Genomic DNA, 21,347 nt, shown 5'->3' with positions numbered 1-21,347 from the left:
AAATTAAGAATAGGTGGGAAAAGAAAAATATGTCTAAAAAGTATATATTATTATAAAAAAAAGGGGGATCAGAAAGGAGGTGGGGATGGAGGACAGAGTTCATGATCTGAAGTTGTTGAACTCAATGTTAAGTCCGGAAGGCCATAAAGTGCCTAATTGGAAGATGAGGTGCTGATCCTTCAGTTTGCGTTGAGCTTCACTGGAACATTGCAACAAGTCAAAGACAGACATGTGGGCATGAGGGCAGGGTGGTGTGTTGAAATGGCAAGCGACAGGGAGGTCTGGGTCTTGCTTGCAGACAGACCGAAGGTATTCCACAAAGCAGTCGCCCAATCTGGGTTTGGTCTCTCTAATGTAGAGGAGACCGCAATGGGAGCAGTGAATGCAGTAGACTAAATTGAGGAAAGTGCAAGTGAAATGCTGCTTCACTTGAAAGGAGTGTTTGGGCCCTTGGACGGTGAGGAGGGGGGAAGTAAAGGGGCAGGTGTTGCACCTTCTGTGGTTGCATGGAAAGGTGCCGTGGGAGGGGCTTGAGGTGTAGCGGGTGATGGAAGAGTGGACCAGGGTATCCCGGAGGGAACGGTCCCTATGGAATGTCGACAGGGGGCGGTGAAGGAAAGATTGTTTGGTGGTGGCATCATGCTGGAGTTGGCGGGAATGGCGGAGGATGATAATTGAGGACTAGGGGAACCCTATCATGGTTCTGGGAGGAAGAGGAAGGTGTGAGGGCAGATGCACGGGAGATGGGCCAGACACGGTTGAGGGCCCTGTCAACCACCATAGGTGGGAAACCTCTGTTAAGGAAGAAGGAAGACATGTCAGAAGAACTGTTTTTGTAAGTGGCATCATCAGAACAAATGCGATGGAAGTGAAGGAACTGAGAGAATGGGATGGAGTCCTTACAGGAAGCAGGGTGTGAGGAGCTGTGGTTGAGGTAGCTGTGGAAGTAGGTAGACTTGTAATGAATATTGGTGGACAGTCCATCACCAGAAATTGAGACAGAGGTCAAGGAAGGGAAGGGAAGTGTCAGTGTTGGACCATGTGAAAATGATGGAAGGGTGGAAATTGGAAGCAAAATTAATAAAGTTTTCCAGTTCTAGACAACAGCATGAAGCGGCACCGAAGCAGTCATTGATGTACCGGAGAAAGAGTTGTGGGAGGGGGCCTGAGTAGGACTGGAACAAGGAATGTTCCACATACCCCATAAAGAAACAGGCATAACTGGGGCCCATGCGGGTGCCCATAGCCACACCTTTTATTTGGAGGAAGTGAGATGGGTTTAAGGAGAAATTGTTCAGTGAGAGAACAAGTTCAGCCAGACAGAGGAGAGTAATAGTGGAGGGGGATTGTTCGGGCCTCTGTTTGAGGAAGAGGCGGAGAGCCCTCAAACCATCCCGGTGGGGGATGGACGTGTAGAGGGATTGGACATCCATGGTGAAGAGGAGGTGGTTGGGGCCAGGGAACTCGAAACTTTTGATATGACGTAGGGCGTGAGAGGAATCGCGGATGTAGGTGGGAAGATACTGGACAGGTTACAGATTCTGTTCATGTACAATTCTGCTGCTGCTGATGGCCCACAGTGCCTCATGGATGCCCAGTCTTGAGTTGCTAGGTCTGTTTGAAATCTATCCTATTTAGCACGGTGTTAGTGCCACAAAACACAATGGAGGTTATCCTCAGAATAGTTATCCAGGAAATATTAGAAGGGTTAAGAACAGTTCTAACTGCTGGGTAGTTGTATTACTGACCCCCTGATGTCCAATTAGACCCCCTCAATTACCCCTGACACCCCCCATGACTACCCATGATCCCCTGGTGAACCCCTGACCCTGCAATTATCCCCCTACCCCCCTGACTCACCCAACCCCTTCACCACCCATCTGACATCCTACACCCTCACCCACCCACTGCCACCCTACTGCCTCACCCACCCATCTGGCACCCTACCCCTCACCCAACTGTTACACTACTCTATCACCCATTTATCTTCTTTCTGTAGCTTGAAATTTACCAGAATAAAGCAGATAGTGCCATGAAAAGGGAGCACAGCTTGACTTCCCCTTACCATCCTGTACTGAGGAAGAACTCCAAGGACAGGCTTGATCCACATTTCTGAGAAGGCTCCGTTCGGAAGTCAAGGTGAGAAATGAGGAGCTCCGGTGCAAGGCAAGCAAATAGGAGCAGAGTGGCAATCCAATGGTTATTGACACCCTTCAGAAAATTTGGCCCATAGTTTAAGTGTGACTGATCACTTTGCTACCTCAGTCCATTCTTCTAATCATTCCAATTGTCTAGATTAATAACAGAGGAGAGGCTATGTGAATAACATTTGGACCAGTGAGCCAGATCTTACTGGAAAATAATAGCATGTTAACAACAAAATTACAATTATTAATGTGCAAATCAGGGAATTAAGGGATATGTAGTCAGCTGTAAATCTCCAGAACTTGCTTGTCAGTTTATACTACTCCAATATTTACTTTGCACTAACAGAATCTCACCCTTAGCCTTCCTGTTATTTTTAAGAACTTGCTGGATTTTCCAATTAAGCTCACCTCAGAAAGTTAGGACTAGAACTTAACAGCGTAAGGACCCATTTCACAATATTATAATGATTAATGCAATGCCAATCAACCTCCCTGGCCCTGAAAGGGAATGATTTTAACTGGTCACTCTCATTGCTTCATGTAATCTTTGCAGATACACTGGGGGTATAGGATATGGGGAGAAACTATTAAAACAAATTGATCTGCTAAAATAAGAAAAGGTATATCCCTTGGCCAACACCATTGATCTTGTGTTCAATAGTTATTCACTAGTTTATTTATAGCTTATTATTAAAACCCCTATATTAAGTAGTAAAAGGAAATGGATTTAAGCATTTTATTTAATCTGTGATTTCCAAACCTTTCCCAATTTGAAAGTTTCACGTGATGTGGCCACCTTCCTTTCATAACATTGAATGTGAAGATTGCCAATGTCATACCTGATCCTATTTGTGTCCAACTGAGAGCAATGGGAGTCAGAATAAGTGTGATTGAAGAATTATGGCAATTAGATTCTTCTGGGTCTCATCATTCTGTTTGTGAATATGGCTTCATGTTGCATTATCACTTACAGTTACAAACAAAGAAGGCACATTTTTCATCCCTTTGAAATCAATGAGATGGGTAAATACATTTCTTGTTTAGCTATAATGAGGATTATACCAAGGGGAGGAAATCATTATTTGCAATGCGCTTGTGTGTTCATTATTTCTCATTACAAATGTAAGAGCCCATTTAAGGCTTTCTATAGAGTTTTCATTAAGTATTTAATACCTTAACCTCCCTAAGGATTTTGGGCAATTTCGCAATCATTATTTGCAAACTCGAGGTGACATCTCAAATGTTTGATGCACCATAAGCTCCTTGGGTGATATTTCTATTTGCTTTGCAATCATATGTTGGAAGACTTTAATAAATTCAATCTAGAGTCATCAACAGCTACATACCCCCCAGATAAACAGAGATGTTATAAAGATGACTGATCTTATGTTCTAGCATAACAGGCATCTGATTATTGGCACTTCATGTGCCTTAAGACTTGAATTATGGTTCTCTACTTGATAAATAATGTAGTAGAACATATTTATAGTCGCTTGGAACTACAGAACTTGAGTATTGCTGAAAAAAAGAGACATGCTGTCAAAGCTTTATATCTTGTACCCATCAGGACAGACACAAGAGTACCAAATTTCAAAGGGGACAACAATTTATACTCTTTGAAGAAGGCATTGATTGGTTGGCACATGGACTCTGACTGGCTGATGCAAGAGCGCTGGGATTTTCCTAGATCTCGGGTTACTCATAGGTGCAGAGAGCCATCAACTGCACTTATCTAGCACTCACATCTCCATGGCAACAAGCAGTTAATGATGTCACCCGCAAGGACTTCCATTCACTGAATGTTCAGCTATTGTGTGACCACCATAAATGCAACCTGCAGGTCTGTGCTCAGTTCCCAGGGAGTGTCCACTTGTCCTACATCCTCAGTTGGCCATAGATCCCTGATATCTTTCAGGGTCCACAGTGGCTGCAGGGATGGCTCCTCAGGGACAAAGGCTACCCACAGAGGCTGTGGCTGATGACACCCATGAGGTGGCCTCAGACTGCAGCAGAGCGAAGCTATAATGAGGCTCATGCTGCAGCTCGCAGCTTGGTGGAGCAAACCATTGAGATGCTGAAAATGAGGATCCGGTGTCTGGACTGGTCTGGTGGAGCCCTGCAATATAGTCCACAGAGGGTGTCATGCATCGTCGTCGTCTGCTGCACCCTTTACAACCTGGTATTGCAAAGAGGAGAGGAGCTGGCTGAGGAGGAGATGGAGGAGCTGGACATGGCCTCCAATGAGGAGGTTGTTAATGGGGATGAGGATATCCTCGAAGGCGAAAATGACGGCGATGAGGCCATTGCATGGTCAGATGAGGCATAGCTACTCGATTTGTGGAGGATGATGACAACATTCAGTGAAGTGTCCCCATAGATCCTCACATCGCAGTTGTGAATGTTTGACTCCTGAATGGCTTATGGCAGCGCCCATACCCTCTGTGAGAATGCTTCTGTCATGGAAATAGAGTGGAGGCCCTAATAGTCACCCGATTCCAGGAGGATGATGATGACATGTAGCGAGGACATTCAATAGATCTTCTCATAGCCTCTGTGAATGTCTAACTCATGTCTAGCCGAGAGCAATTCGCTTGTGCTCTGTGATTAGGGTCATATTATGGAGACGCAGCCATAAAACTTTAAAAGCACCTGATCCTTCGTCCGCCTTCAGCACCTCAGCTCTTCAGAAGCTGGTGCATAGCATCACTGGTCACAGGTGCTGACGAGATGGGGGCTAGCCCCAACTTAAAGGTTTTGAGAGCACACAGAGAGAATGACGGAACTCTGTGATATCTGCCCATGACATTCTGGCAGCAATGACAATCACCATCAAGGTGCAGGCATCACTAATGTGTCCAGGGAGTGTGAAGTCAGACCATCACTTTGGTCTGAAGGCTGCACAGAGCACAGAGCCCTGGACTGAGACACCTGCCTTTATCTTGTGCAGGAACCAAGGATTCACATCTGAGTGACACGAACACTGCTCATCAGAACAAGGGGCCATAGGCAAGGAGACATTGGGAGTTTATTTATGATAGTGAATATTACATACAAGTGACTAACACTGGTGCCCGGGCTGGATAACTACATCTTCTTAACCTTCCTAACCCTGCTGCTTTGTACTGGTGCTCCCCCAACATCCACAGCAGAGGTGGAGGCAGCCTGCTGACTGCTACACCCTGTCTGTGATGACCTTGATGAGTGTCCTCTGGAGGGCCGAAACCTGGTGGGCCCCAGCCTGCTTTCAAGATCCTGCTGTGTGGCAGTGGCTGAAGCTGCTGAGGTCACAGGAAGAGGGGAATCGGATGGGCCAGACACTCTCAGAGTCACCTGGGTGGATGACCCCGGAGTGTGCACCTGCTGATCCTCCTCCCTATGGGTGTCCGGGAGCCCCTGGCTGACTCCTTGAGGAGAAAGGGAAGCTGGAGTGAGATCAAGCTGCCCCGCACCCCTCTTGTCTTGGCACTGTTGGAGGCCAACTATGGTGTCAGTGATGGAGTTGAGCCTGTGCAGCAGTACAGGACCAGTGTCCTGGACCAAGGTCTCCATAGCAGCCGCCATCCTACCAGTGTTGGTCTCGGTGCATTGGCATGCCAGTGCTATCACCTCAGCCTGAATGTGGACAGACTCCTCCATCATGTCTTGCAATCTGAGGAGTGCAGTGGACATCCCTTCCTGATGTTCCCAAGCTTGCCTTTGCAGCTCCAGCAACTGAGGTCTGACTGAGTCCAGAGGCTCCTCATCTAACTTGAAATCAGCAGCTTTCTGGCCTCTAGCAGTCCTCCGAGTGCCAAGGACCTGGGAAGTCCCTGCCACCACCTGCTGTAGATCAGGCGGTGCAATGTGCTCACCAGGTTGTGACCCCAAGGCTACTCTAAAGCTAGGTCCCGCTGAGGTGTGTGTCTCTGCGCTGGTGGTGGGCGTGGGTGAGTGCTGTGATGGGACTTCAAGGAAGGCGTCTTCGGGGCTTGAGTCGAGGACCTGGGTCATGGACTCTGTTGGCTGTTTGGCAGGCGTGTCTGCCAAAGCAAGGAGAGATAATTAGTGCATGGCAGTGGCCTGTGAAAGAGGACACATCACTCACAGCATGGTTGTCTGATGGATGTTGCACTGCTGGACCCTCAGTGGTAGAGCAGCACCAATCTCACCGTCAGCACAAGACCGGTCGAGATCCTCACCAGCTAGCTGTATGGCTCTGTTTTCAAAGTCCGTGAGAACCTTGATTTCACGCATTCCTTCACTGGTCTGTGACCTGTTACTTTGGTTGTGTGCCAGCTTGTCCTGTGTGAATACAAATGGAGAGAGTGTAAGCAGTATGCCTGCCAGGCCAGATGATGAGCATGCCTGGCACATGTGGGTGGTGAGTGGTGCCATGGACAGGATAAGGACAATGAAGCTGTGTTTGAGAGAGTGATGCTTCTTGCATTGGCAGTGAGTGAGATCCCTGTGTGATGTGTGATGGGTTTGTGAGTGTGTGAGTTGAGAGTGATGAGAAGAGTGACTTACTCTGGTGGAACGGAAGAGATCATTCATCCTCTTGCAGCACTGGGTGGCTGTCCTTTTTTGAATAGCATTGCCATTGACCACTGCTGCCTCCACCTCCCATGCTGGATTGATAATTTTGCTGCCCCTCCTGTGGCCAGAGTAGGGGTAGGGGACATAATGGTGGGCCTCCATGAGCTCCAAAAGATGCTTAAGAATGCGTTACCAAATTGGGTGGGCTGCAGTTTTCTTGTCTTTTGGGGCCATGTCTTCAATGCAGCGGGCCAGGGCTGGAAGCACTAAGAGGTGTGCACGCGGCTGCACTTTAAGTATGGTCACCAGCATGAGGAAGTGGCGAGGTGACGGTGGGCTGGGCGAATGAGAGCCCACCCACCACCGAAATGGCAAATTTCCCAGGAATGCGTGATTAATGAGGTGGGATTGGGACTGAAAAGCCACCATTGCGGCTGGTGGGTAAAATGTTATTTTTTCCACCCGCTACTGCACTTAGTCTAAATCTGGGACAACTCCGCCCTCAGCATCCAAAAATCTATTGGCTTGTCTTGACTAGACTCAACAATTGAGCGTTCACTGATCTCTGTGAATTCCAAAGATTCACAATCCTTTGAGTGAAGAAATTTCTCAACTCAGTCCTAAATGAACAACCCCTTATTCTAAGACTGTAACCTTGAGTTCCAGAATTCCCAGCCAAGGAAACAATTTCTCTGCATTTACCCCATCAACCCTCTTAAAAATGTTATATGTTTCAATGCGATCACCTCTCATTCTTCTAAACTCCAGGTTACATAGGGATAATCAATTCAACCTCTGCATAGGACAAACCCCTCATCCCAGGAACCATTACACTCCCTTGAGGGCAAGGATATCTTTCCTTAGGTAAGGAAACCAAAACTGCACACAGTTCTCCAGGTATGGTCTCGCCAATGCCCTTTGTAATTATAGCAAGACTTCCTTACTTGTATATTCCAATAATGACTCATATACCATTTGCCTTACTAATTTCTCGTTGTACCTGCATAATAATTTGCTATAATTCATGTACAAGGGTACCCAGGTCCTTGCAAACATTTCCCAGTCTTTCATCATTGAAAAAATAGTTTTTCTTTTACATTTATCCAATTGGAGTGGGTAACTTCACACTTTGCCACATTGTATTCCATCTGCCATGCTCTTTCCCAGTCACCCAACCCATTTAATCCTTCTGCGGCTTCTTTGCGTCCTCCTCACTGCTTACTTTCCTGCTTAACTTTGTATCATTAAGCTTCTGAAAATTAATATTAGTTCACAATCTTTTTAATCTTCACAGCACTCCCACTCTGATCTGTCTGTCCTTGGCCTCCTACACTGGGACGCTTGTTGCCTTTCAGCTGCCACTGGCGTTTTACCAGCAGTGAAGCAGGTGGAGGATGACCCTAGTACTCTTAGGCCAATTGAAGGCTTGTGGCCAATTAAGGGCTGCTTAAGGCCTCCTCCCGCTGCTGCAGGTATTCTACCAGCAGTGGGTGGGCACTGCGCATGAGGAGACCACTAGGCATATCATGGTCACTTCCCTGTGGGCTTGGAGGCAGGCTGCCTGGTGCACACCCTGTGTCTCAAACAAAGACCCTCCCACCACCCTGAAGATCAACCCTCCCAACCCCTACCTAGGCCCTGCCCTAATAAGCCCAGTGAGCCCAACCCCACTTATTTGGGTTTCAGAGCCTGTTCCATCTTGCTGTTGCTGTCTTGTTGAAGTTGCAGCAGTGGCCGCCATCCTCTGTGGTACTTCTTGGACTGAAGAACTGCCAACCATCTGATTAGCCAGCTGTTCTTGGTGGGGGACATTTCCTTTGTGCTAGGTATGACTCCAACAAGTGGAGTTTCCCCCCTGGTTCCCTTATGAGAAGTCCATGGTGCTGCACTTGGTCAAATGCTGCCTTGATGGAAAAAGCAAACTTGATGGAAGGGGCCATCAACAGTGCTATGAAGCAGCATTTACTGCTCAATAACCTGCTCACTGACGCTCAGTTTGTCAGGGCCACTCAGCTTTAGACTTCATTCCAGCTGTGATCCAAACATAAACAAAATAATTGAATTCAAGAGGTGAGGTGAGAGTGACTGCCCTTGACATCAAAGCAACATTAATGTGGCATCAAGGAGCCCTAGCAAAACTAGGAGGAATCAGGAGGAAAGTCCTCCACTGGCTGGAGTCATACGTAGTATAAATGAAGATGTTGTGATTGTTGGAGGTCAATTATCTCAATCCCAGGACATCACTGCAGGAGTTCCTCAGGGTAGTGTTCTCTGCCAAACCATCTTCAGCTGCTTCATCAATGACCTTCCTTCCATCATAAGGTCAGAAGTGGAGATGTCCGCTGAAGATTGCACAATGTTCAGCAACATTCGCAGCTCATTGGATGCTGAAGCAGTCCATGTCCATATGCAGCAAAATCAGCAAAACATTCAGGCTTGGGCTGATAAGTGGCAAACAGTATTCGCGCTACACAAGTGTCAGACAATAACCATCTCCAACAAGAGAGAATCTAACCACTTCCCCTTGACATTCAATAACATTTCCATTGCTGAGTCCCCCACTATCAACATCCTGGGAGTTACCATATACCATAAACTGAACTGGACTAGCCAGATTAACACTGTGGCTACAGGAGCAGGTCAGAGGTTAGGAACCGTGCGAAGAGTAACCCACCTCCTGACTCGCCAAAGCCTGTCCACCATCTACAAGGCACAAGTCAGGAGTGAGATGGAATACTACCCACTTGCCTGGGTGAGTGCAATTCCAGTAACACTCAAGAAGCCCAACACCATCCAGGACAAAGCAGCCCGCATGATTGGCACTCCTTCCACAACAACTCACTCCCTCCACCACCAACGCGCAGTGGCAGCAGTGTGTACCATCTACAAGATGCACTGCAGGAATTCATCAAGGCTCCTTAGACAGCACATTCTAAACACACAACCATTGCCACCTAGAAGGACAAGGGCAGCAGGTGCATGGGAACACCACCACCTGAAAGTTCCCCTCCAAGTCACTCAACATCCTGACTTGGAAATATATCACTGTTCCTTCACTGTCGCTGGGTCAAAACCCTGAAACTCCTTCCCTAACAGCACTGTGGGTGTGCCTACACCACATGGACTGCAGCAGTTCAAGAAGGCAGCTTACCACCACCTTCTCAAGGGCAACTAGTGATGGACAATAAATGCTGGTCCAGCCAGTGGCACCCACATCCTGCAAAAGAATAAGCAACAAAGCACTTAAGTAATAAAGTATCGACATTAGGCTCACTACAATATGTGAATCACAACAACAAAGAAGTCAGATGGCGCAATGGAACTGTGACAGACCCAAGGGCCCAACTTTGTCCAGATCATAAGTATGTCTGTGTATTATGTTCTCTTTACAACACAGCAAGTTCAATCTCTTCTCCCTGCTTAAATTTTTTATTTCGCCTCAGGCCAATCTTCCACTCTGAAAGCTCTCATTCTGTTTGCAACAGTCATTTTTTTATATATAAAATTCAGTTGTCAAAGCCCAGAGTTCTGTTATGAGAGCAAAATTCTGTGGATGCTGGGAATCTGAAATAGAAACAGGAAGTACTGGAAATACGCGGCTGGTCTGGCAGCTCCGGTGGAGAGAGAAACAGGGCTGAATTTTATGGGGTGTGCTTATTGCTCACCTCGCCGGAAAGAAAGTCAATGCCACTCCGATGCCCCTCCGATGGTACACACTGGGCAATAAATTGCTGACAGAGGCATGGATGAGGTGAGAGTGGGGCTACTGCCCCCTCAGTCGGAAGTAGTCCCGCCCCTGAGAGCTGCCAGCCAATCTGATTGGCCGACAGTTCCAGCAGCCCCAGCAGCTCCAGGACTCAGCAGTGAGCGCTGCTGGGACGGCAAGTAGGCCCCAGCGTGACAAGGACATGGATCATCCAGCCTGCATTCCAAGTTTAATATAACCCTTCTTCAGAACTCTCAATCTTGAAGAAGAGTCAGATTCGACTCGAAATGTTAACTCTGTTTCTCCCTCCACAGGTGCTGCCAGACTTGCTGAGTATTTCAAGCATTTCCTTTTTTATCCCATATTTCTGTTAAGTATCTGGTTTTGTGATTCATAGAAAATACAACAAAACTTCAAACAAATAGCCAATTGACTGAAAACAGACCTTCCACAATCAACCTTTTCTCCATGACTTTTTACTACGCCCACTTTTAATATATTTTCATTGTCCTCATTGAGGTACATGCTACATTTCATTCATTAGCTTGGTCCTCTTTCCAGCTCTTTAAGGAACCTGTTTACTGACTATTTCACCAATAAGACTGTCCTCTCTGTGACGGATGGCAATATTACTCAGTTTAATTTAGCTTGTTGTTCTGGCACCCTGGAGCTACCTACCTAACAGCACTGTGGGTGTGCCTGCACCAGGTAGACTGCAGTCGTTCAAGAAGGCGGCTCACCACCACCTTCTAAAGGGCAGTTAGGGATGGGCAATAAATGCTGGCCCAGCCAGCGAAACACACATCCTGTGAAAGAATGTTCTATCACGGAACCCCTACTTAGTTATAGCCTTCTGAAATTCATCTTTTCTCGTGTCATATGCCTCTGTATTGGTGCAATGTATGACCTACTCATACATCTCATGTCTGGGGGTTACCTCATGTACTAACCTCTTCTGTTCTTCTTAGATCTAACCTGCCAACCGGAGAGTTTGAATGGAGAGCTGAAGCTGATCCTTATGGTGCGGTGACCACAGACTATCTTCTTCCTTGGTGTTTTAGTCAAACAAAAGCATATAGTGGTGTGTTAGTTAAACTTCTTCCTTCACCTTTCAACTCAAAAATGTCTTATAATGTGACTGCAGGAAGTGAAAGCTGATAACAGAGAGGAGAGGCAGCAGGACATCAGGGTCCTTAGTAAATGACAGGGCCAACTGTCTAGCTCCTCAACAAGTGAGATATAAGGATTGAGAAAGAAGCAGGAATGATGGAGAAGGAATTAGAGTCAAATCAGATAGAGAAAGAGAAATAAAGAGAGGGAGATAAAGATTGGATTCAAAGAGAGAAAAAAAGGAGAGAAGGGAATATTAAAGAAAATTTTAAATTTTAAAAATCTCCATCAACAATTTTCTACTTGCAGGGATAAGGCTCTGCAGTTACAATTGTACTCTTTCTGGGCCAGGGAAGTTGATTGATAATGTAGAAGCTTCGAACTCATTTTTAGAAAGATACTTAAGGTCCAGCCCTAACTTTCTGCAGTGAGTTTACTGTGTACAGTAATTAATGTGCAAATGCAGCAACTTCAAGAAATTCCCTGCCATGCTGACGGTGAGATGTCACCTTCACAGGTTAAAAGCAGAAGAGTACAATTTTTCCGACAACATCTGGTTGTTCACAAAGCACAGGGTATCTCTCCCTCGGCACAAATTGCCGGACAATTTACATATTAATAACTGTGAGAGCCATTAAACTCACAGTTATTTTGGCAGCAAAGTCTAGGCCACTGTCATTTGAATTTTGTAACTCAAAGAAGGAAGAGTTCCATGCTTTCTTACCTGCATTGAGTATTGGATCACCTGCTAAAATCCTGATTGCAGCTTCCGCAGCATCAACTGCACTGGCTCCATTTTCTAACTGCCTAACACTCTCTGTCGCAGCTTGCTTCATTGCTTGAATACTTCCCTCTTCAAATTCATCAGGGATGGCCCAGTCTCTCCCATGGACTACTAGGATGGGTTACATTTCAACATAGAAACCTGATGGAGGCATAGCTTAGTAAATTCTTCCCTTGATATATTAGTGAACATTGGACAAACTCATGGTCCGACCAATTTCTGCAGTACCTTAGCATAGAGACCGGGGTGCGCACGTTCAATTTGTTATGTGGTCCTTAGCTGGCCAAGAAATCTTACTTTTCTTCACTTAAATGGGAGAGGTCATTAAAATTAAGCCAACTCACACTCTTGCACCTTCTCAGGGCCTAGTGCAGAGCAAGGTCAAGAGGACTGAGCACAGCCCACATGCCCTTGTGGTAAAAGGAAGCATGAATATAGGAAGGGAGGCCCTAAAAGTTCAAAATAACAGGAAAGTATTGTTTTGTTGCAATGTACATATGCAACTTGTCCTCTGCGACTGGGCACCGAGCACACAGGCATTTCTCTTTCAGGTGGTAGACTGAACAGGCTGGGGCTCCTTTCCCTAGAAAACAGAAGACTGCCGGGTGACCTAATCGAGGCCTTTAGGATCACGAAGCGGTTTAATGAGGTAGACATAGAGAAGACATTTCCACTCATGTGGGGGACACAACATGAGTCATTAATATAGTCACTAATAAATCCAATAAGGAATTCAAGAGGCTAGAGCACAATACTGTGGATTCTGGAAATCTGAAAGAAAGAAAATGCTGGAAATACTCAGCACGTCTGGCAGCATTTATGGAGAGATATTAACATTAACATTTCAGGCCGATGACTGGAGTTCAGGAACAGGAGTTCAGAAGAAGCTGCTTTATCCAGAGTGTGGTAAGAATATGGAACTTGCTACCACAAGGACTAGCTGAATCAAGTACATTTACAATGAAGCTAAATCAGCCCTTTAGTGAGAAGGGTATAGAAAGTTATGCTGATGCGGAAAGGTGAAGAGAGTTGGGAGGAGGATTGTGAAGAGCATAAACATCCAATGGCCTGTTTCTCTACCGTAAATTCTCTGCAATTTTCACTCCTTGGGAATAGCGGCTGAAGGGAAACTTCACATTGTTCCAGCCAGTAGTGAATTCATTGGATGCTATTAACAATGGTGCATATCCAGCCTTGCTCCATTATAAAAAGCCTTCAATGTGTTAACCATAGCTCAGTGGGTAGCCCTCTCACCTCTGAAACAGAGGTTGTTTTAGACCTAGTCCAGAAACCTGAACACAAAATCTAGGCTGACATTCCAATGTGCTACTCAGAGTAGCTGCACTGTCAGAAGTGTTGCCTTTTGGATGGGACATTAATTGAAGGCTGCATTTGCTCTCTCAAGTGGCTGTAAAAGATCCTATGACACCATTTGGCAAAGGGCAGGGAGTTCTCCCTGGTGTTCTGGTGAATATTTATCCCTCAATTCGTATTACTTAAAAAAAAACAGATTGCCTGGTCATTATCTCATCACAGTTTGTGGGAGCTTGCTGTGTGCAAATTGTCCACCACATTTTCTACATTACAGCAGTGACCACACTTTAAAAAGCACTTCATTGGGTGTTCTGAGGTTATGTGCAAATGCTGAAGCAGAGAGGGGACTGTGGCGGGGGGTGGGGGTACCAGAGGAGAATGCCAAGTGACTTGGGTGGAGTAAAATAGCTAGCAAAATAGAAGACTAAAGGGGGAACATGGTGCCTGCATGTGGGTTGATCTAATATAAGGGAAGCGGAAAAGAATAGAAATATGAAGAAGAATGGAAAAAGGAAGAAAAATAAGAAAAACACAAATGACAAAATGGAGAAAAAATAAATGAAGGAGAAGGGGCAGACTGAGGAAAGGCAAACAATGTTAGACGCTGTTTTATTCACATATACACAAATATAAAACATTTAAAAAGTACATGTGAAATTTAAAGTGATGGATAATGTTATTACTACATTATTGCATTTTACTGCTTAATATTAGTCACATGTCAATTCATAGGAATATACAAGATGTAGAGTTATCTATAGCAACAGTCTGACCAAGATAATGAAAGTACACCATTAATGCATTATTATATATCCAATGAAATCATTATTTGGCACCCTATTTGAAGCAGGTTTATGTTTAATTTACCTTATAGTTACTAAATGAGTTTGCACCGGTACCCAATTCAAACCCACAATGGAAGCGGGGCTACGGCAGAATCAGAGATGAGCATGTTGTGTTTGAGCTTAAATTGAGTTTACTGAGGACAGAGTTGCATGATCAGTGTGATTCAAAGGCCAACTAGTTTTCTGCACTGTTGAAGAGACAGCATGTGTCAACATTAATTTTATTTCCTCAGGGAGCAGCCCGGCTTTGTGACAAGGAGCAAGTTGAATGCTCAGGCCAAATAAATTCATTTCTGATCAGCTGTCTTAAGTGACTGCACAGCACATTGTGGGAACGCCAGTGATGAACTTGTTTTCTTCTCAGGCTAGCCACCAAAGCTGCTTCTGAGGTACTGGGACCCTGTACAGGAAATCCACCATTAGAAAGATCAACATACTTCCTAATCAGAACAATTTCTGTACACGCAAAACCACCAAAAAGTCAAAACAAGAAGTAAATTTTCACAGGAACGAAAGAATTGCAGGAGTTGGGAAGACCAAGGTCCATTTAATCCGCCTTCTGTCATCCTGCTATTCAAATGATGCCAGGATAATGGAGTTGTTGACTAATCATTATCACCAATCTCTATCAGTGAATCCACAACAGGCCCAGACGTGAGGTGGGGAAACTCTAGTGGTGGGCAGATTTGAGAACCAGAGGTCCAAACTTATCTGTCCCTCCCAGGCTTGCTATAATTACCATGTCTCAAATCACTCATGCACTGTTATTTTCTGAAAGAAGCTTATTTGATTTGTATTTGAATGAATCAACACTAACAACTCCCATGATATCACTGGGAAGCCTTTTCCATAGATTGACCACTCTCTCACAGAAATGTTAGTTTTCAATTTGCCCCTCTTCAAGTCCAGGCCGTGTCCCCTATGGGGAGGGGTATGATGCAATGGGTCTTTGTATGGGGTGGCAGTCTGATTGGGGAGAGCCTGAGAGTCAGGGGGAAGCACTCCTGCTCCTCCTGGCCCAGGAGCAGTATTGCCTCCTGGCACTGGGTTAGCTGCCCCTGTCCCTTGTCCCACCTGAAGCTAGGTGAGTTGAAGGCCGGCTCCCTACACACTTGGAATGTCCCCCCATTTAGCACCCCTCCTCACCCCCACCAATCTGCACCAAATCCCATGAATTCACCCATGGTGTTCCCACAAATTAGTTTTTCTAAGTAGGGCTGATTTTTACTGTTCTGGAACAGGTGAAACTGCTTGGATCTACGTTACTTAATACCTTTGCAATCCTAAACACTGCAATCAGACCCCCTCTCAATCTTCTCTTTACCAGTGAGAGCACATTTCCTACAAATTCAACACCCCCACCCCAACCCCCACCACCCCCCCCCATCCCCTTAGTCATCCTGGTTGTTCTCTTCTGTTACCTTTCAACAACTGCCATACCCTTCCTGCGTTGAAGTGACCAAGAGGAGGGCTTCTGGCTCAATGGATGGCACCTCTACATCTGAGCCAGAGGCTCAGGATTCAAATCCTACTCCTGGACTTGTTGGTCACAAAAGGAATGTTCATGACGTGGCCAAACAGATTGATAGTTCAAGCTGTTAAACCTTCAAATGCAGCCCCTGGTAGGCAGTAAAGATATGGGAGAGATTCTTGATCAACCATGCTTGATGCAGGGAGGTCCCTCTCAAGCTATAACCACATATCGGTCTTTCTGAAATAGAGAGAGATTCCTGTGGACTATCGCTAATTATGGACAGACTGACATGACCTGAACTGTATTCTAAATGCAGTCACACCAATGATTTATGAAGCAACATGATTATGTCACTACTTCAGCTCAGTATTGATCCTTTATGTCATCACAGGGGGTAGGATAACTCAGTTGGTTAGATGGCTAAGGTATGGTGCAAAATGGTGCCAACAGTGCTGGTTCAATTCCAGTACCAACTGTGATATTTCACGGAGACCCAGCCTCCTCGCCTTACTTACCCTGCGATTGCAGAGTGATGTCGCTCAAGCTATGAGTTGCCAAAAATTGTCTCTCTCTAATGGAAGGTTGTCTATGGCTCTATGACTAGATGATCACACCCCAACGTCTGAGTTTCTTCACTCACTGCCACTGAGTATTGTTGTAATAGTCATTTATTGTTAATCATGGTACGCAAATTTTTTTCATTTCCCTTACACGTTATTTTCTTTCCTTTTAAGTAATTGTCCCTTCCTGGTAATTTTTGTCCCCATTTGGAATTTTCTCCATTCAATTCGATCTGCCACCTGGTTGCCCAATTCCTGAATCTTTTTTTTATCATTTATTCTGTTCACCTTTGAAATATATCGTCTTTGCACCATCTGTAAACTTAACTATTGTGCTCTGACTTCCAGCTGCAGGTTATTTCTAAGGATATTGAACAAAAGAGGTTCCAAAGAGATCCTGTGGGAGCACACTAGTAGCAAACCCTCCAGACAGATGCTAATACTGTACAACCAGCCTCAGAGATGTATCAGTCAACCAACCATGCAGACGTTGTGAAATATTTTCACCTTTTTCCACTGCTTCCCACTTCCTGTATTTTCAGTCCCAACCTTTCCAAAGGAACTATATTGAAGACCTTACTAAAATCCGAATGTGTTACTTCCACTGCCTTACCCATATCAAGCTACTTTATCATAATCTCAAAGAAAACCAGTAAGTTAAATTGACAATACCTCCTTTTGCTGAACCCTACATTGGTCATATTTTATGACTTGTTTTTTTCTTGGAATGTGGGTGTCGCTGGCAAGACCAGCATTTGCTGCCCATCCCTAATTGCCCTTGAACTGAGTGGCTTGCTAGGCCATTTCAGAGGGCAGTTAAGAATCAATCACATTGCTATGGGTCTGGAGTCACATGTAGGCCAGACCAGGTGAGGATGGTAGATTTCCTTTCATGGTCACCATTACTGACACTAGCAGGGCAGTGCGGGTCAATTGAAAATGTCAAAAGTGAGATATTTGGCTTTTTGTTAAGCGAGGGTGTCAGGTCTTACAGAACCAAGACAGGCAGATGGAGTTAAGGTGTGAATCTAGACGATTGGTGGTATAGGTTCGAGGGCCTGAATAACTTACTCTTCTCTCAGTGTTGAAATAGCCTTGAAAATTGTCCCTTTTGCAAGTTGGGCTTCACAAAGAGTAGAGGCTGAGATGCTGGCAAGGAGTCCAGAGGTAACCCAAATGCATGTAATGCTTTTAACATCATTCAGGACAAGATGGGGCAACATTGGGCTAAATTTTACAGGGTGTGGGGGCATGGTGGATGGCTTTTGCTCACCCCCAACTTTGCCCTTGGAAAATTCAGCCGAATACTGCTTGCCCCCATGGGTTCCAGACCAACTGACTCCAGAATCCATCCCTCATCTCCCCAGGACCTGCTTGCAGTCCCAGAAGTGCCAGAGCTGAGTGGTGGGCGCTGCCAGGACTGCAGGCAGGTCCTGGGAAGAAGAGAGATGGATTCTGGATGAAGGTAAATCCCATCCTCTTAGTGCGGGAAGGGAATCAGGCGCCCTAGGGAGAGTTCTGAGAGGTTAGAGGAACAGATTTTGGAGGCCAGGCGAGGAGGCACAAAGCGGGGTATCATCTGGTGGGTGACACGCCCACAGAGGGCATCCCCCAAAAGATGCAACCCCCTTCCTTCCTACTTTTTTACCCCAGACGGTGAAAAAACTCACTCTCGCCCACCTGCCCATGCCAGCTACAATATTACATGGGCAGCATAATATTGAGGTCAATCGGTACATTAACAAGCTCAATTGCCACGACTTATAATTATTTTCAAAATGGCAGGCGAGCTGCTGATTTCAGCCTCTGCCCTCCCGTCACATGATGGGAACTGGGCTGGGGATGGGCAGGAAGTTGGTGGGCTAGCCACCCGTCATATTTTATGTGCTCACCTGCCAAAAACACGTCCAGTGGGGGTGTAGGGAGGGGCATAAAATCTAGCCTATTGTGACAATCAGTATTTCAATAGCTTCCCCAATGGATTAAGCAAGTAGGGTGGAATTTTCCATTTCGGAGACCAAGTGCGGTGGCATTTCCCACTGGGCAGCCTGGCGAAAAATTGTGCCCAATTTCATGCTCTGGAGCTCATTAGAGAGTAGCTTTCCAAATCACATGGCAGGACAGGCAGTGATTCGTCCACCCCGCCATTACCTAATGGGGTCGAATGTTCAAGCGCCATATTTAACGCTACCCGAACGCACACATTACTCTCAGCAGGCCAGCTGTTTTCAGGAAGCTTCTCAAAATGGCTCCACTGAAGGAAAAAGGCTGCTCCCAGGTTCAGCAATGACCCCCTTGAGGTCTTTATCTGTGGAGTCCACCAGCACCGGAATGTCCTTTACCTGAGGGATAGCTCCAGGAGGCCCACCAGCCTCACCTTGCTAGCCTGGGGGGCGGTTGCAAGGGAGGTCAGATCATCAGGAAAATTTCCCTGCTGTTCTTCTGTGTAGTGTCATGGGATCTTTTACAACTGCTGTTTCATTTGAAAGACAGTGTAGGATTCCCAAACTGCATGAGTGTTGTTCAATTTTATGCTTAAGGCTCTGAAGTAGGGGCTTGAACTCACAACCTTCTGGATTCAAAGGCAAGATTAGGACCCACTGAGCCACAGCTAGCAATGACATGAACTCCAAAGCAACAAGCCTGCAGTTCTTCTAAGGTGACAAGCCCAGTGATGGAAGCTTAGCATGGAACTGACACTCTATGTCATCAGTAATCTAATAGCTGAACACAGGAAAGTGGGCATTATTCCTGGGTTCCATTCATAACTAACCAGCCACTTCTTAATGCAGTCTGGAAGGGCAGACCATAACTGATGTTTAGAACTCTTCCAAAAACCTTCTTGCACCCTCCGAGCCAGCCCATAAAGGGTAAGGTGACAAACAGTGAGAGGTTTACTAGTCTTTTCTACCATTTGGCTACACAATTTTAGCAGTGGCCTGTGCCTACTTAGGAATTGCTAAATCCTAACTTTTCCGTTTTCCGGGCTAAGCAATGTGGCCCCAGATAGCTCGGACATTCTATTGGGTTACAAAATACCTGTGCCTGAGTGAATTTCTCAGTAGTTTGGTTTGGTGATTCTTAGACAGGGTTTTCCTGCATGCCTAATATTCAGCTGCCATCTAAAAATTGTGGGTTCACTGTTCAGCCTACAAAACAGGAAAGTCTCTGGGTTCATGCTTGTTCTATGTTAGCTAGTATTAGTAGATCTCCCATGGTTATGATTGCATCAAAGGGTTGCTACTCCAGCAACAACAACCTGTGTTTGATTCAGGCCTGAGTGGCTTCAAATAGCAACTTTAATATAAAGCGACTGATACCAGTTTGGTTTTATATACCTGTCCTACAGCATTACCATAACAACTTGCATCATGTGCCTTTGAAGTAGTAAAACATCCCAAGGCACTTAATAAGAGCTGAAGAAAATTGGCATTGAGTCACAGAAGGAGATACTAGGTCAGGTTGACCAACAGCTTGCTCATAAATGTAGGTTTTAAGGAGGTTCTTAAATGGGGAGAGAAAGGAAGAGAGCTGGAGTGGTTTGTGGAGGGAACTTCAGAACTTTGGGCCTAGATAGCTGAAAGTGTGGTCAACAGTGGTGCAGTAATGAAAATTGGGGTGGGCAAAAGGCCAGAATTGGAGGAGTGCAGAGGTCACAAAGACTTCTGGAAGGGGTTGCTGAGATAGGCAAGGGAGAGGCCATGAAAACAAATGATGAGGATTTCAAAATGGAGGTGTTGTCGGTGCAGGAGCTAGTATATATCAGCAAATACAGGGGTGATGGGTAAGCAAGAGTTGGTGGCAGTAAAGATACGAACAGTAACATTTTGGATGAGCAGCAGTTTATGGAGGGTAGAGATGGGAGACCAGCCAGGACAGCATTGGAATAGTCAAATCTATAAGTGACAAAGACATGGATTAAGATTGAAGCACATTGAATAGTGAGCAACCTATTTTCTACTTTAAGCCTCATACAAGCTGATCAGCCTTCTGACCTTCATGATAAATGTTTGACTGTCCCAGGAGCACTTCAAGTGGAAAAATGTCTCATTCTTATCACATTCATTCACTTTGGCCTGCTTCTACACACAGCCGTATACGTAGACTAAGGCCACATATTGAGGCATTTACCCCATTCTAATCTAGGGCCTTCATCCCTGTTCTACTGGTTTTATGGCCAAGTGGCATTGCAGCCATGCTTAATTCTGATTGCCCCCTGATTCTCTTGGCTCAGCTTAGTTTCCTTCGCAGAGAAATGACTTTTCTCCACACACAGACTCTGGCTAAAAATGCGGAAAAGAAACAACACATGGGATACTTTGACCAGTTAAGCCATTTTAAAATATTAAAACAGCTCTAGTCTCAATTATGGCATCGGGAAGGGTGCTAAAGTATGCTTCAATGCTCCAAAAATTGGAACCAGCTCTTCAGTCTGAGCACAAGTCTTCCTTTTCTTTCTATATTTGCAAAGGCCTTGCTGATTGTGGGGTTCTCCCTTTGGTTTCAATAATTAGTGAGGTAAAAACAAGCCTGTTAGTAAGCTGCTGCTATCCACCTCACTGTGAATACACTAACTATGTAACTGTTTTGTATTCTACTTAACAAATAGGTGCGACAATTTATTTCTCTTGGTATAATGCCAATAAAACAATGCTATTGGTTTTACAGTGCCCAGCCATCTCTAATGTATATAAAATGAAGACTTACTGTCAGTGTTATAAGGGAAAAGGAGATTAAACAACTCACAGGGTTATGGTGATATCTCTCACCTCGTTGGCAGCACTCTCACATCTTGAGCATCAAGTCCCAATCCAGGGTACATTAAACACATTATATTGACAGTTGACAACTGTACTGAGGGAGTGCTGCACTGTTGGAGGTGCTATCCTTTG

At 45.4% G+C, this 21,347-nt stretch overlaps 1 long non-coding RNA gene across 1 annotated transcript in view; it reads left to right on the top strand.

Moving 5' to 3' along the window:
• The window catches only part of LOC121278374, a 30,631-nt gene that overhangs the window by 9,042 nt on the left and 242 nt on the right, over positions 1-21,347 (top strand). Inside the window, exon 2 of the long non-coding RNA XR_005943123.1 lies at positions 11,337-11,449. This is a non-coding gene — a long non-coding RNA (uncharacterized LOC121278374). The remainder of the gene's footprint in view (positions 1-11,336; positions 11,450-21,347) is intronic.

This window comes from Carcharodon carcharias, chromosome 5 (genome assembly GCF_017639515.1).
Source record: "Carcharodon carcharias isolate sCarCar2 chromosome 5, sCarCar2.pri, whole genome shotgun sequence".
Classification (NCBI taxonomy): Eukaryota; Metazoa; Chordata; class Chondrichthyes; order Lamniformes; family Lamnidae; genus Carcharodon; species Carcharodon carcharias.
This window is presented reverse-complemented; position numbering and strand designations above follow the sequence as displayed.